We start from the raw sequence: 17792 nt of genomic DNA on the forward strand, positions 1-17792 counted from the left end.
CAATTATATGATTAATCCCATTTTACAGAAGAGAAAGCAAAATCATAGAGTAGTTACATCACAGTGCAGTGTGACGCAGACGGGAGACTCCTGCAAGAAGTTTGGCAAAAAGGCACTTTAATTTGATGCTGCTAACTCTCTTCTCGGTTTTTCTGTTCATTTGCTAGAGCCTGAGACATGCTTGGCACCCTGAGTTTTCTCTCTGATGTATTTACGGGGATTTACCTGCCCGAATTACTCCTGTGTCATTGCTGATATTAAGGAAACAGAAATAAAATGTACTTGGAAATCCTTAAAAAAAAAAATGGTAGAGGCCATTAAGAAGTGAAATCAGACGGTGTATCTTTTGATAGCTGGGCACCATCAGTTTTCTTCAACACATTTGCTTATGCACCCATTTTGTCTTCGGCAATCCTGTTGGGAAGGTGAATGCCGGGTTGATAGAACAAAGTATTCTTGTATTGAGGGAGTACTGGATTAAAGGTTCCATATCTGTCTGCTACTTTAATACTTAACATATAAATATGTTCAAAGATCTATTTCCCTATCGTTATATATAAGTATATTTACATATGTACATGTCTGTATTCAGACTTCTATTAATGTCCTTGCCTCTTAGTTCTTTACTCTATTTCTTTACACTTTCCTCTTGTCCTACTATCATTCTCAACCTTCATTCGACTTCCATTACTTCCTCGGCTACATTTCACTTGACCAAGCCCCATCAGGCCCTTACATCCTCCTCGCCATTGATTTTTAGATCACTTGTCCCTGGGTTTGTTGGCTTCCCCCTTCCCCACCCACTCCCGTGTCCCCCTAGAACCGCCAGTCCTGTGTGTTCCGTTCCAGATTGTTTATCCAGCCTATCTTATATAGATAGACATGCAAAAACAGCAATAAATGCAAAAACAAAAAACAAAACAAGACAGAAAACCAGTAACAAAAAAGAAAAGTCTATAAATAGTTTCAGGTCAGTTTGTTGACCTTTATGAGTATTTTCCAGTCAGGTCTGGTGAGGTGCCATGTCATGCCCCCAAAGTCTATTAAGGGATTTTTCGGGGACTTCATTGCTTCACTCCCCTTGTTGCTCTGTTGCACACCCTTACTGTTTCTCCCGGGTGTGGTGAGGTCAGATCTAGCACAATTCCTACACTGTGTCTACAGTGTTGTCCCCCATATCACTATGGATCAATGAGGGGTGTCATGTCTCATGATGGGGCCGGCCCTATGGTCCTCTCTGTGCATTGGATGCTCTGTCTGGGGTCTTAAAGGCTTGAAGGTAAACAAGCGGCCATCTAGCTGAGAAGCAACAAAGCCCACATGGAAAAAGTACACCAGCCTGTGTGATCATGAGGTGTTTATGGGATCAGGTATTAAGCATCAAAAACCCAGAACAAAATATCATATCAATGTGGATGAGGGGGAGCACGAGTGGAAACCCAAAGCCCATCTGTAGACAGTTGGACATCCCCTAACAGAAGAGCCACAAGGAAGAGATGAATCAGTCAGGGTGCAGTATAGCACTGATGAAACATACAACTTTCCTCTATTTCAGTGGTTCTCAACCTTCCTAATGCTGTGACCACCCCCCACCATAAAATTTTTTTCATTGCTACTTCATCACTGTAATTTTGCTACTATTGTGAATCAGGCGACCCCTGTGAAAGGGTTGTTCAATGCCCAAAGGGGTCATGACCCGCAGGTTGAGAACTGCTGCTCTATTTCTTTAATGCTTCTCCCTACCATATTCCCCACTATCATAACCTCAATTCTACCTTACAAATCCGGCTAGACCAGAGCATGTACACTGCAGATAAGACTCGCTACACATGGAATACAGGACCACTCAGGACCAATAATGAGAGTAGTGATACCAGTAGGGTAGGGGGAAGGTGGGAGGAGAAAGGGGGAACCAATCACAATGATCAACATATAACTTTCCACCACCACCGCCCTCAGAGGGACAAATAACAGAAAAATGGGTGAAGGGAGAGAGCAGTAGGTGTAAGACATGAAAAAAATAATAATATATAAATTATCAAGGGTTCATGAGGGAGGGAGGTGGGGGAAGAGAGGAGGAAGAAATGAGGAGCTGGTACCAAAGGCTCAAGTAGAAAGAAAATATTTTGAAAATGATGATGGCCGCATATGTACAAATGTGCCTGACACATGAATGGATGGATGGATGGATTGTGATAAGAGCTCTAAGAGTACTCCAAAAACTGATTTAAAAAAATGAAAAAGAAAACACCAGGGCTTGGGTCAGACACACTTTAATCCTCAAAATGACATTGTTCCTTTTCAACACTTTAAAATACCTGTCCAAAGATTTGATTTCTCGATTGTTGTCTCCATCACTATTGATGGTGGATCTAAGCAAGAGGAAATCCTTGACAATTTCAAAAAAAGAACTAAAATCAATATGGTGGTTCCAACCTACCTGATGCCAATGAGGACTCGTCCATGCTACTTTTCTTTCCAAAAATATGTGAATAAAGACCACGAGGCATTACCCATTTCAAAATGATGTTATTAACCTCCTGCTAATTCAAGAAAGACATCCTTCTCAACTCACAGAATGACTAGGGTGTAGTATATTTAGCTGTGAATGACTCTTTACAATTAATGTATAAATATAACAGGAATGCCTCTGTATTCTACCAGCCTGAGGTCTCCTTAGCACAAAGTCCCAGATTTGGTTGCCCTAACGACTACTACCTACATAATTGTAGAATTTCAGCTTCTTCCAGCTATAGTGTCTTTTCAAATACTTTCAATGTGACCACAATATGTTGTTGAAGGTTCACCCTTGTCCTGTTCTGGCCGCAACTTGGTATCCTCTGCACAAAGACACTTGAAAGGAGTTGCTCAACACTACCTTGGCACCTTGGACAGTGACAGAATGCTGTGATCATGCCCAGGATTATTCATACCAGGCTTCCAAAAAACACCCTTCTAAAGGTTTATCATTCACTCCCACTACATGCAGGAAAATTAAGAGGTCATTAAGAGACTCCACACATACAGTGACTGCTCACATAGAGGTCTTCTCAACCCATGTCCCTGCATCACCTCAGACCCAGCATACAACTTCTGCCTACACCCTTTAGAACACTCCAGCTCAGAGCCATGTTCAATCCAGGAAAGAATAGGAAGCATTCTCTACTTCTCAAGTCTGTAAGACATTTTATCACCTTGTCCTCAAGACAAAGTTGCTTACATGCAGTAGGCTGGTTTCACTAATGGCCCAATGTTGCGCTCCCCCATGTATTCACACTCATTGATAGTATACACCAACATTGAATCAAGCTAAGGACGATGTTCCTGATACTGTAACAAATGATGTAAGGGGTGACTTGAAAAGATGTATGCACCAGCATGCTGGAGGATGAGACAAGTGAAGTACAACCAGTCATCCCAGACAAGGCCATCTTAGATTTACCAATACCCATCCAACCAATAGACACCCAAGTGGCCCTCAGCAAGATGCCTACCAGGCTCAGGCAAATTCAACAGAACTTCCCAACAAATCCTAGACTTGTCAAATTAACAAGCTTGTTTTAAACAACTACATTTTGGGAGGAGGGGGTAACTTGTTATACAGCTCCAGCTAGCTAACATATTATGAATTAAGTTTCACAAATTATCTTCTTAAAAAAGGTTGCCTAGCAACTCTGACATTTTTCTCCAGAGGGTCATAACCCATGCGAGAAAACCCACACCATTCTTGTTTTGTTTTCCTATGCACCTCTCTTTGCTTCCTCTTCGTCCTTGAAGCAGCTGGTGACCTGTTATCTAGTCTATTCTGCTTATCTCCCCTCCTTTCAACATGATCCTAATCTCTACAATCACCGAAGTACCAGTCTGCTCCTTCCTCATTCACAAAGAGAAAAATATGAACACAAGACTCTCATGTCAGTCAATCCATACAAATGGATGCCTATGAGTCTACCAAATATATCATTTCAATAGGCATACATTGACAGGACTAAAGAACCTTTAGGCTAAAAAGTTTCCCTAGAGAGAAAAACAACAGATGCAAGTGAAATGACATATACCAATATATAAGAAGGTATCATAAAATGCCACATGTGTAAAAAAAACGGTTCTTGTACTGAGGCAAGGTTTAAGTAGAAGCTCAAAGTCCTTCTCCTTCCTTGTTACATGTGCATACATGTACTTATATAAATAAGTACACACATATTTATATTTTCCTCCTACCACACTATTAATTTAACCATCGTTCACCTGTCAGTATTTCTTCTCAGATACAATTTAATTGATCAAACCCACCAGAAAAGCTACACACTCCTCGCCGTCAATTTTAGAATACTTACTAGCCCCCTGTACCCATCATTACTAGTTCCCTGTTCACCTCCCCCACTCCTCCCTGCTCATGCCCCACAGGAACCATCAGTCCAGTCACTGTCTCTGTAAGATTGCCTACCCTGCATACCTTGTACAGATAAACCCCAAAAGAAACCCCCAAGACCCAAAACAAACAGAAAAAAAAAACCATACAGATTTAAGTCACACGTCTAACAAAGATCAAGACATGACTAAATATAGAGGATGTTATAAACCATCAGATCTGACCCCGTTTTTTCAGGGTTACCAACCCAGGTCCCACTTATCCAGCAGCATAAACCCCTTTTAATCTTCATCAATAGTGTCCGAAAGGCGAGCATCCTGTAAGACCACGTTGCTATTCCCATGCTCAGGAATAGAGCAGTCTCGTGCCCTCCCCATTCCCCAGTTACACCCTTAGACTTTCAATGTGGCCCCTTTGTGAGTAATCCTCAGCTAGTTCAGATGGGGTGTCAAGTGCTACCCCACAAGTCAGAAGTCTACAATCGGGATTCCTTGGGGCCTTTGTGGCTTCGCTCCCATTGCCGCTCTGCTGCACTCCTCTCTTGGTTTGCCTCGTGTGGGCAGGTCAGACTGGTCCGCTCTCCCTGAACAGTATCTTCTGGGCTGTCATCTTCAGCACATGTCTCTTGAGCTGAGGCTGGCTCTGCAGTCATTCCTCTGGGAATGAGCTGCTCTGTGCAGGAACATCACCTTTGTGAAGAGGCACACCAGAATGAAGTCCACTCTCGCTCTCCCTTTCCTGCGGAACTATAAGCAAGACCCTCCCCTTAGATTGGTAAGTGCCCTGACCCCCACCCCCATTGTTGTTGTTAGTCTTCCCCCACCTTTCTGTGGACCTTTAAAGCATATGAAAGGGAGGCAAAAGATGCCTTTCAGCACAGGTGCTATCTGCATCTGGTGTTAATGACATATGAATCATTGGGTTTGATCTGGTTTTTGAGAGAATATTTAGTCCTTGGCCAAGGGATTGCGTGCTGTGAGCATTTTCCTTTATGCCAATTCTGCTGTTTGAATTTACCTCAGGGGACTCATGTTGTACTTGACCTTTTGTTCTTGGTTAACGTCACTCCGCATAATATCCTCCAACTCTTTCTACAAGATGAGGTGTTTCACAGTTTCATCACTATTTTTAAGGGATGTGAAGTATTCCATTTTGTGTGTATACCGGAGGATTTTTTTTTTTATCCATTCATCTATCGATGGAAATTTAGGCTGTTTCCAATTTTTAGCAATTGTAACCAGTGCAGTGACAAACATGGGAGAGCAGATGTCTGTTCATGGTCTGTTTCTTATTTCTTCTGGATATATATATATAGATATAGATATAGATATATAGATATATAGATATATAGATATATAGATATACAATAGTTGAATTTCTGGGTCATATGCTAGCTTGATTTCCATCTGTTTTAGGTATTGTCAGATCACTTTCCACAGTGGCTGTACATATCTGCAAGACCATCAACTGTGAATAAGGGCTCTTAACTCAGCACACACCCCTCCAACATCTGTTACTTTCTGATATTTTGAGTTGGGCTATGTTTGTGGGTGTTACATGGTATCTCATAGTTGTTTTGATATGCATTTCCTAAATGGCCAATGATCGGGAGCGTTTTCTCACATGTTTATTGGCCATTCTGATTACCTCTTTTGTGAATCTTCTGTTCAAAAATATTTTTTTGCCCACCTCCTCAATGGGTTATTCATTTTTTTCTTGTTGTAAACTTGCAGGATTCTGTAGATTTTAGTAATAAACCCATTGTCTGTTTTGTAATCACTAAATATCCCTTTCCAGTCTGTGGACTCTCTTGATAAAGTCTTTCGATATACACAAGTGGTTTATCTTTAGTAGGTCCCACTCGTCTATTTTATCTTCCTCTGGATATATTTCCTTCCTTATTTCTGATAGCCCATGTCTTCTGTGCTCTAAGATTCTTTGCTTTGTCCTAATTTTCTCATTGATGATCCTAAAAGTTTTGGGTTTTACCTCAAGGTCTGTAATCCACCTTAAATTTGTTCTTATGTATGGAGTGAAGTAACGGTCTTGCTTCATTCTTCTGAAGGCTGATACCCAGTTCTTCCAGCACCATTTGTTCACAAGGGGATCTGATTTCCTTTGGATATTTCTTGGGCCTTTGCCAACGATTAATTGTCTATATGCTTCTGTTTTTATTTTTAGATTTTCTTTTCTTAGCCATTGGTCCAAGGATCCATCATTATACCAGTACCATGCTGTTTTAACAACTGTGACTGTATAACAAGTTTTGAAGTCAGGTAATGCAAGCTCGCCCGCTTTGTTCTTTTTCTTGATGGCTGTTGATTTTTCATATATAGCTTTTATTATATTGAGGTAATTTCCTTCTAACCCTATCATCTTGAGTGTCTTTATTAGGAGTGGACGCTGACAGTGATCAAATATTTTTCTGCATTTATTGATATTATCATGTGGTTCTTTTCCTTTCCCTTGTTAAGGTAATGGATAATGTTGATGGCTTTTTGAATGTTGAACTATCCATGCATCCCTGGTATGACTCCCATTAGGTTATGTTAGATTATTTTTAAATATATTTTTGTATTATATTAGCCAAGATTTTGTGGAGGATTTTTGCATCTACTTCATGGGAGATATTGGCCTATAGTTCTCTATTCTTGTAGGATCCTTGGCCAGCTTTGATATCAGTGTTATACTAGCTTCATAGAATGTGTTTATTCTATGTTCTGAAAGAGTTTGTGTATGATTGGTGTCAGCTCTTCCCTGAATGCTTGGTAGAATTCTCCTGTGAAGCCATCTGGGCCAGGGCTTTTTTCAGTTGGGAGTTTCTTAATAACCTTTTCTATTTCTGCTTTTGGTAGGGTCTGTTTAAGTTCTGGATATTCGTATGAGATAATTTGGGGAGGATCTGTTTTTCCAGATATGTGTTCATTTCTTTCACGTTGTTGAATTCTTTGGGATACAGTCCTTCATAGTACTGTGTAATTGGTCTTTAAATTTCATTGGGGTCCATTAAAATCTCCCCCTTTTTATCCCTCATTCTGGGTAGAGATGTCTGTTCCTTCTTATCTTTTGTTAGGTCTGCTAGCAGTTTGTGCATTCTGCTAATGTTTTCAAAGAGCCAGCTTTTACTGAGTTGATTTTTTCCATTGTTTTTTTTTGTTTTCCCACTCATTTATTTCTTTTCTGAGTTTTATAATTTCTGTTCTTTTGGTATTAGAAGGATTGTTCTATTGACTCTGTTCCAACTGCTGGAAGGTTTTTGATAGGTTATTGACCATTGTCTCTCTCCTTTCTTCATGTATGCTTTTATCACTATCAAGCATCCTCTGATAACTGCTTTTGCTGTATCCCATTCAACAAATTTGTTGTATTGTTGTATTCTCATTCATTTCTAGAAAGCTCCTAACTTCCTCTCTAAATTCGGCCAAAACCCAGTCCTTTTTAAAAGGTAATTTTTTTAGCTTTCATGTATTTGCCCTTGTTTTTTTGTTTGTTGGTTGGTTGGTTGGTTCGCCGTTTCATTGATTTCCAGCTTTATTGCATAGCGGTCAGAGAAGAAAGCTTGTGTGACCTCTATTTATTTGAATTTTCTCTAGCTTGACTTGTGTTCCAGCATGTTTTCTCTTTTTGAATGTATGTAATGTGCACTTGGGGGAAAATGTGTAATTTTTTGTAGTTGGGTGGAGACCTCTGAATATATTTATCAGGGCAAGTAGACTGAATACAGAGTTTAGTTCTGTAGCCTCTTTGTTGGCTTCTTTCCCACTGATCTGTCTTTCTTGGAGAACAAAATATTGAAGTCTCCTACTATGTCAATCCTGCAGTTTTTCTTTTTTCATCTTTTGAAGGATTCCATTAACAAATTTTGCAGGTCTCTTATATTGGTTTGTGAACTTGAGATGTGTCTTGCAGACAACAGATTAATGGGTTTTGTTTCCTAATCCAGTCTGCTAATCTTTGTCTTTTAATAGCTTGATTCAAATCATTTACCCTGAGAGTAATTGCATCCATCTGTGGATTCTTTGTTGTCATCTCATGCCTTTTGTGTTAGATATTTTCCTACCTACCTCCTTAGTTGTATGTTGTGTATAAGTGGAGGATCCATTCTTACCTTACCTTCTCCCTTGGTCAAAGAAGTCTTTGGGGTTGCTTACAGTGCAATGACTTTTGGATAGTGTTACACTATGCAGTGGTCTCATGTTTATGTTCTGTGGATGTTGGTCTTCTGTCCAAAGTGAGTTGGAAAGTGATTTTTTGTGGTGCTTGTTTTTAAAAATTTATTCTTTAAATTTTTTCTTTTTCAAGAAAACTTATTTTACCTTCTTTTTGATGGAGAATTTGGTGAGATAGAGGATTCTCAGGTTACAGTTATTCTTTTTCAACTTTCAGAAGATGCTACTCCATTCTCTCCTCTTCTTCATGGTGTCTGCTAAGTCTGAGTATATTCCTATCTGATTACCCTTTAAGTGACTGCATGTTTTCTCTCTAACTGCTCTTTTAATTTTTTTTCTTTTCTTCAAAGTTGGATAATTTGATTACTATATGCCTTGGTGTGTTTTTATTGAGATTCAGTTTAATTGGTGTCCTCTATGCTTTTTGGATGATTGCCTGATACTGCCTTATTATATTGGGGAAGATTTCTTCCAGGAATTCCCTTATTCTCCAGTACATCTTGCACAGGTATCCCAATTATTCAGATATTGCTTCTCAGCATTGCTCACTGTTCTCAGGTTTTCTTCAGCTTCTTTGATTATCTTGTTTGATTGTCTTAGTTGAGTTCTGCTCTGATATCTTCAAGGTTTCTGATAGAGTTCTCTGGTTCTACCAATATATGGGTGAGGTCTCTTACCATTTTCTTTGTTTCTGCTGCATCATCCCTTAACTCTTGTACTTCTCTATGGTATGTGGACTCTATCATCTTTATTTTTCCTCCATTTCCTTTATTGATCCCCTCCTATCCTGTATGTCTCTAAGCAGCATCCTGAAGATTTATTTCTGTGGCATTTCAAAGTCCATTTCTTCTATGTATGTAGCTAGCTTCAGGTCCTCTTCAGATGGTATGATTGGTTTGTCTTACTTTCTTATAGTGACTGCTGCTGTGGGTTGTAGCCTGTGTGGTATGTCAGTGGAGCTAGAGGTGATACATTGTGTGTGGTGTGTACAGTGCATGGGAGAAATCCTGTGTTTTCTATCTCAGAGGCTACTAAGAATAAGTCTAAGAACTACTTGGAGCCAGAAAAACCGCGGGTTTATGTGGCATCTAAAATTGTGTGTCTCACTGGACCTGGGTTTATCTGTCTTGAGGTCCTAGCTGTACCCTCGCTATTAGGGGATATGCAGGAGCTCAGAAATGGAATTATCCCAATAGGGATTTAGATTAGTTGGCCCCTGTGTGGTCATCAGGTGTCAATGGGATCAGGTATCAGGCATCTAAGACCCAGAATAAGATCATACCCAATGTGAAGGCAGGGTTGGTTGGGGGTGCGTAGAGTGGAGACCAAACGCTCATCTACAGACAACTGGACATCCCCTCACAGAAGGGTCACAAGGAAGAGATGAGCCAGTCAGGGTGCAGTATAGGACCAATGAAACACTTCTTTAATGCTTCCTTCCCCACCCCCCACCCCACTATCACGACCTCAATTCTACCTCAAAAATTTGATTAGACCAGAGGGTTAGCTGGTTGTAAGGTCTCCAGAAACCAGCACCTTCAGAAAACCATGTGGATATCCTTGTGATACCCAAATGAGACAATATGTCCTGGGTCCCCCAGCATGGGGGCAAGCACATGAGAAGTCAGCATGCCATGTGAGAAGATGGGCTTGTAGCACCTGCACTTGAGCGAGTTGCTGAGAGAGACAGAAGGAATACATGTGGGCTGCTAATGGTACGGCAGCACATGGGCAGCCAGTGGCACGAGTGGGTGGCTGGAAGCTTAGGAAGAGAGGGCTGTTAGGGAGCAGACTCAGGCAAGTCACTGGAGAACAAAATGGGTGGGGGGAGCACATGCAGATACCTGGTGGCACAGAAAACACAGGGCACAAAGTGAGTTGCCAGGGGTATTGGAAGAGAGTAGCCCACGGGATCAAGGCATGCTGGTCTGTGGGCCAGGAAATGCATGGAACAGCACCCCATGTGTGGCAGGTTGGGGTGGAAGGGTGTTGTCCTAGGGAAACAAGGCAGGGATCTCATTGGCTGGGAGAGACAGAGTGAGACAGGGAGACCTGGCTGTGTATCACCAGTGTGGGGAAACAATATGAGATCACTCTGTTCGGTTCTAAAGAGTGGGGAACCCAGGAGAACTTGTTTTGTGGTGAGCAGAGCTGAGCCATATGTGGGGAAAATGCCAAAAAGCCCCCAGGCTGCTTTCAAGACCAGAGTGAGGTCCAAATCACCCCAATTTCCCTCCTTATTTGCATATCCGGTGACCACTCACAGGGAACTGCAGGCAGGTATGCCTACATTGGCACCATCTTTTCCTTTTCTCCCAACCCATTGCTCACTAACTTCTAAGCACAACTTAGGATTCCAATATGCCAAGGTTCTCTCCATCTTTAGCAGGTGCTATTTATGTCCCACGCGTGTCCTTTCAGCCCACCAAAGGTCCCATTTTCTGCCTAGTGAATAGTTTTCATATATATTGCAGTTTTTTATTCAAGAACTACATCTCAATCTGAGGGCCTGCTTTTTTCAAGGAATAAACATAACCCTTGAGTCGGACAAAGAAGCCTGATGGCATAGTGGGCTCTGAATTGAGCTGTTAACCATAAGGTCAGTAGTTTGAACCACCAATCACTCCAAGGAGAAAAGATGAGCTGACTGCTTGTCAGTCTGGGTAGGATACAGAAACAAATTCATAGACACTCATATGTGTACAAGAAAGAGTTTCATATACAAGAGCAATTGAATATTGAAAAAACATCCCAGCCCAGTCCAGATCATGTCCATAAGTCCGATATTAGCCCATATGTCTGATACCAATCTATAAAGTCCTCTTCCGACTCACGAAACACATGCAACAATGCCAAATACAGGAAGATCACAGGCCAGTGGGTGGGAATTCTTGTGGATCCAATGGTGTTGTAAGCATCTCGGCACTGACAGGGGTCTCCAGGTGGCTTTTCCAGTTCCCAGGACACAGGTTCTATCAGCATAGTGCCATGTGTCTTGTTTGTAAAGCATCTCTCAGGGAGTGAGCTGAGAGAGAGTGTGTCTCTTGCCTCCAAAAAGGAATACAGGAGTCCCCAGAATCCTCCAGAGAAGGTCATGCCCACACAGAGGCTTCATTGGCTATACAATGATTGACAGGCTAGACGCCATCCCTTCACTCATAATCCTTTTAAATTGACACCAGTTTATATAACTATCACACTGCTGCCCTAGGATTTAAAGTCTCAGAAACCCAAAAGGGCAGTTCTATTCTGCCTATAGGGTCACTATGAGTCAGAATAAACTGACTGGCACTGAGTTTGTTTTGTAGTTGTTTGAATAGAGCAGGCCAGAGTGGCAGGGAGTTTATTCCCTGGGGAAAATCAAAATTAATGATGGAAGGATCTTAGGCAGGTAAATATCACCAGTTTCATTGACCCTTGAAGAGAACATTCTGAGATTTGCTCTACACAGTCTCTTATAGGATCCTCAGAGACACCAAGCTCCTGCCACCTCTGTCATGAGTAATTCAGTCCAGGGGCCATCAGGTGCAGCCAAAAGAACTGACAACTGTTCGGCAGGGGGGGGGGGGGGCAGAGATATTGTCTGGCATGGGATGAGGTTGACTTAATGGAGTGATGTTACCTTCTGTGAATCTCAGCATGGGAAACTGGAGTATAAAATGCAAGAACTAAAGCAGCCTTGGTCCATAAACCAGGGTTATATCAATTTAAAAAGACGCTAGTGGAATGATCTTATTTTGATAAAATATCAGCAGAATATCCTTATTTTCAGGGAATCCTCCCCCATAGAGAATTAAATACCTTATACAAAATTAGAAATCATCAAATGAGCAAGTATTAAATAATACCAGGTCACTGTTTGTGTCTATCTCACCTCACAGTGACCTTACAGGACAGAGTAGAATTGCTCTTTGGGGTTTCTCAGGCTATAAATGTTCAAGGGAGCAGACAGTCTCATGTTTTTACCTCAGGTTAGCTGGTGAGTTTAAACTTCCACCCTTGCAATTTGCAGCCCAACTTTGAACCTTTTACACCACTAGGCTTCCCAAATCAAGCCTAAGACTCCAAAATTGAGCAAGAGAGATGGAGCGCACAGGTGTGGTACACTGGATAATGTTCTCCAATGGTAACCAGGCCCTAATCTCTGGGTTCTGTAAATATGTTGCATTACCTGGCAAAGGAATCTTGCAGATGTAATTAAGGATGAGGATCTTAAGCATTAAGGTTGGATTTTTAAATCACTTAAACTCTTAAAACCAGAGACATTTCTCTGGCTGTGGGAGCAGGATACACTAGATGAGGACAGCAGGATAGATGAGATAGAATCAGGATTGCGACTGGAGAGATTTAATGCGTGAAGAGTCAGCCCGCTGCTGATGGGATTGAAGATGAAAGGGACCATGAGTCAGGAATGCAGATCACTTTTACAAGTTGTACACAATTCCAGGCTAACAGCCAGTCATGGGAGCAGGAACCTCAGTTTTACAAACACATAGAACAGAATCTTACTAACAACCTGAATGAGCCCCAAACTATATTCATCTGTGTGAACTATAAGAAAGGTGACGTCGTCCTATGGTCACCTGGATGTCAGTCTTGTGAGACTTTAAGTAGAATCCACGAGACTTTTCTATGAAACCCAGACAAGCCAGTCTGAACTCTGACCTATATAATTGAGATAATAAGCCTATGACTTTTTAAACCACTGGGTTGGTAGTAATATTTTAGAGCAGCCACAGAAAACCAATACAAGTGATGGAATTCATCTGCAAAGACAAACATTCCCAAGACCTTTCCATCTCTTTGGCATACTTTTATCTTCCAGAATCTCTTATACTTCATGTAAGTAACTTTAAAGAAAAATAACACAAATCTTTATATTCAAATCACCACTAGCTGCTAGATAAAATTTTACCTGATGGCATTGATGATAATGACTTGCCATAACCCAGAAGTGATTGGAAAGTCAGCTGATAGCTGTGACAGATTGATTTCCTTGGAGTCCTGAGATAAATTTCTTGTATTACACTTTAGGAAAATAAGGTCAGAATGAGCATGTCCATCATAGAAAAAGGTCTGGACAGTATGAAACAGAAGAATCTGGGGCGTATTTTACCTAAAGAGAAAACAGCTGATGGGGACAAATATCTGTAAAACTAAGAATGAGAAAATGGATTCTTTGTTTTTGGTCCAGGAGAAGAGAAATAAAACTAATAGGTCATATTCGAGACTGCTTAATGTCAAGAAAGAGAGGAAGCTAATTGTAAGAGGGGTTTGGGACTTCTTTGGAAACTACTTAAATTTGGGGTTTTACGGTGGGGTTGTTAGGTGCTGCAGAGTTGGATCTGACTCAGAAAGACCTGATGCACATAGAACAAAGCACCCTTATACTGGCCTACTGCTGTTGACTAACTGCTGGGAATGTGTGGGAATTCCAGTTCTTAACTGGATCCCTCAAATGAAAAACCATTACTCCAAATGTGACTGAGACTTAAATTTCCCTCTGCATTGTCATGAAAAGAGATTGGTGCCACAAAATAGATGTCAAGTCAAAATGTTTGAATCCTGTCTTACCTACTGAGAGACATTCAAACATTCATTCAATACTCAACAACATTAGTTCCTTGTAGGCCAAATACAATACTGTAGAAATGAATAAGTTAAGGCCTATATTTGTGGCATGGCACAAGAAAATGACATGGGCACAGAGAGAGAGCTGCACTATGTCATCAATGGTACAACTGAAGGAAATCGAAGGCTCAGAGCCCCTAGGCATGAAAGGAAAGGGCACATTGTATATATACTTTGACTCTATGTATAAAAGATAGCTTTGGGATGGATAGTCTGATATCAAATAAGGCTGGGATAGTTTTTCTGGGGCTATGTATGTCATGTTAAAGTACTTAAATTTTATTCTGAAACTGTTGTGGATTATGGTTGCTGTTTATAGTTGCCCTTGAATCAGTTTCAACACATGGTGGCCCCATGTATGCAGAGTAGAAATACTTTACTGAGTTCCAAGGCTGTGGCCTTTAAAAAAAAAAAAAAGTAGATCAACAGGCCTGTCTTACCAGGTGCCTATGGATGGATGAAACCTGGCAACTTTTTGATGAGTGTCCCAGTGCCTAACCTTTTGTGCCACTGAAAAACTCCTAGTATATATTCGAAGATCTATTTCAAGATTGAAGAGGATGTGTTAACACATTATTATTAGGAAGGTAATTTTGATACAGAAAAGACACACTTCCCAAGATTCCTTTGACAACGCATACTTGTATGTTGTATTAAAAATTGTCTTCATTGTAATATGTCCAATGTCTACTCTTCTGACTACCTAATGATTCACAGAGATCCTATGTACAATAGAGGAAAACACTGCCCAGTCTCCACAATAGTTGTCATGTTTGTACCCATTATTGCAACCATGATTGCAACCACTGTTAATCCATATAATCAAGCTTTGTGTTTTCTTCATGTTGAGATGTAATACATACTGAAGTCTGAAGTTTTTCATCTCCATCAGTGTCTCAAGTCTTTTTGGCTTTCAGTAAGTAGAGTTAGGCCATCCATTTATAATAATGTGTTCATGAAACTTCCTCCAATCCTGATACTGCATTCTTCTTCACATAGTCCAGGCTCTTGGATTATTTGCTCAGCATACAAATTGAAAATATATGATCAACTATACAACTCTAACACATTTTATATCACCTTCCCTGTTCATAAACCCTGCAGTTTTCCCCCATGTTCTATCTATGTACAGATTCTACATAAACATCATTAAGTGTTCTGGAATTTACATTCCTGGTAATTTTGACAATAGCTTGTTATGACCCACATGGTTAAATACCTTGGTGCTCTGTGTACTCAGTAAAATATGGGTAAGCATCTTTCTGGTCTTCTCAGCTTTTAGCAAAGTTTCATCCTACATCAAAATGTTCCATGTCCTCTTCTGAATATGACTTGCATGTCTATCAATTCCCTTTCAATGTATTGCTGCAACCATGCTTTAATTGTCTCTAGTAAATTTTTATTTGAATGTGATATTAATGATATTTTTTGATAATTTACACATTCTTTTGGGTCACCTTTATTTGGATGTGGACATAAATAGGGATCTCTTCCACTTTTCTTGAGAAAGATTAGCCTTTATCATTATGTAAGCATTTGCAGCCTGAGAATCTGAAAGGGGCAGTCCTACTGTGTCCTATATGGATGTTATACATTGGAAGGGACTCAATAGCACTTAGTTTTCAGTTTTTCCCACTTGGTTGGCATAAATGAGTGAGTTCTTCCAATGTTGAGTCATTTCTTGACACATCCCAATGGGTATTTGTAAAATTCTGGAAACTTTGTTTGTTTTTGCCAATGCGTTCGGTGCAACAGGGAATTCTTCCATTAGTACCACCATTCTTGATCATGTGCTACTTCTTAAAATGCTAAAGGCTGACCAATTCCTCTTGCTACAGTGACTCTGTGTACTCCTTCCATTTTCTTTTGATACTTCCTGTGTCATTAAATATCTTGCCCATGTTGTTGTTGTTGTTGTTAGATGCCATAGAATCTCTTAATACAAAGAAGAATAAGAGGAATATATTAATATGACCACCAGAGACTTGCAATTTTTCTTCAGTTCTTTCAACATGAGAAATATTTGTAATAGTGGAGATTTTTTTAATAGTGGAGATTTTAAATGGTTCTATAAAGTAGAAGCGAGTGGCAAACTTATAATCCACTTCTGAAAGAGCCTTAGAGTAGTGGCCCCTACTACTCACTTGATCAGTGATTGTGCTGCTACTGACTTTGTCCAAATTCCCTAAGTTTCCTTTGGAATACTTCCAAGCTGAATTTTTCCACTTAAAATATGATAGATATGTCCTCTTCTGGCCCATATAAAAGATAGACTGGTTCCATTGCTTATCCCAGGCAAACATGACAAGGGAGTGTGTAAGATCATTTCACATTCCCCACAGCTTTATTTGTACCAAGAGACAAACCCACGCCAGTTCTGATCCATCTCATTCTGCTGAATCAGGGAAACTCCATCTCTCTCATTGTGCGGTCATACTAATAGGGCCTCAGGTAGAGTAACATTCTGCCAAAAATGTCTGTTTCTAGTCCTCCCACCTCATGTTTGGCATGCAACCAGGGGCCTAGACACTTTCAGCGAGATTGTGCGAGAGTTAAATCTGTCAGCGAAGCCAGCCAGAGGCCTCAGTTGACCAATCTTGATTAGAAACCAGGGAGTTTCTGAGAGCTTGCTTCAGAGTAGTGCTCTAAGAGCCTAGTGCCTGACAAGATGGCACGAGAAGAAAAATTTCATAAATAAACTAGAGGTGCTGTGAAAAACAAATGCAATGAAGGGCTATGAGAAGCTACAATGACCTTCAGAGGCTCCGTGAAGATTGGTCCAAGCCTGAGCAAGAGAGCTGCAATTTACAGCATGGGATTGATGGACGAGGAGAATTGCCACGTGCTCTGCAAGCTGTAGACCAAATCCCTCCAACCTCACAGGGAAAAGAAACGTTAGCCTGTCACCATCCCAGTGAGTGGTCCTTGAATGTAAGCATATTGTTTGTGCTTATATTTAAACTATTATGGTTTCAAAACTACAAATCCATGATACTCTAAAAGTAAACAAAACAAATCACTAGAAACTGACTTCTCAGGCAGTCCTCTGCAGTGCTGTGAAGGTACAGTTTGCGGAGAGCAGTTGGTCTGACCCACACACATGGCAAGTCAAAAGAGGGGGTACAACAGACCAGCGATGGGAGCAAAGCCACAAAATCTCCAAAGTAGACCTCTGACATGGGGAGCAGCACTCGGCACTCCCTCTGAACCGGGGCGGGGGGTGGGGGGGAGGGATTACTCACAAGGGGGACACACCAAATATCTAAAGGCATAGCCGGAGAGTGGGGCACTAGGCCACTACATCCATGACTGCAGGAATAATACTGGGGACGTTTAGGATGCTCGCCTGTCAGACACAAATGCTGAAGACTAAAAGGGTGTATAAATTGCTAGGTAAGCAGGACCTGGGCTATGCATTCCTGGAAGGATGAGGAACTGGACTGATGGTTTATAACATGTCCTCGTAATCAAGTGGCCATCAAGCTCAGAAGCAACAAAGCCCACATGGAAGAAGCACACCAGCCTGTGCAACCACGAGGTATCGAAGGGATCAGGTATAAGGCATCATCAGAACAAAAAATCTTACCATAGTGAATGATGGGGGGAGTGGGGACTGGAGA

This window comes from Echinops telfairi, unplaced genomic scaffold (assembly GCF_000313985.2).
Source record: "Echinops telfairi isolate 266 unplaced genomic scaffold, ASM31398v2 ScPeMD7_7410;HRSCAF=8448, whole genome shotgun sequence".
NCBI classification, from domain to species: Eukaryota; Metazoa; Chordata; class Mammalia; order Afrosoricida; family Tenrecidae; genus Echinops; species Echinops telfairi.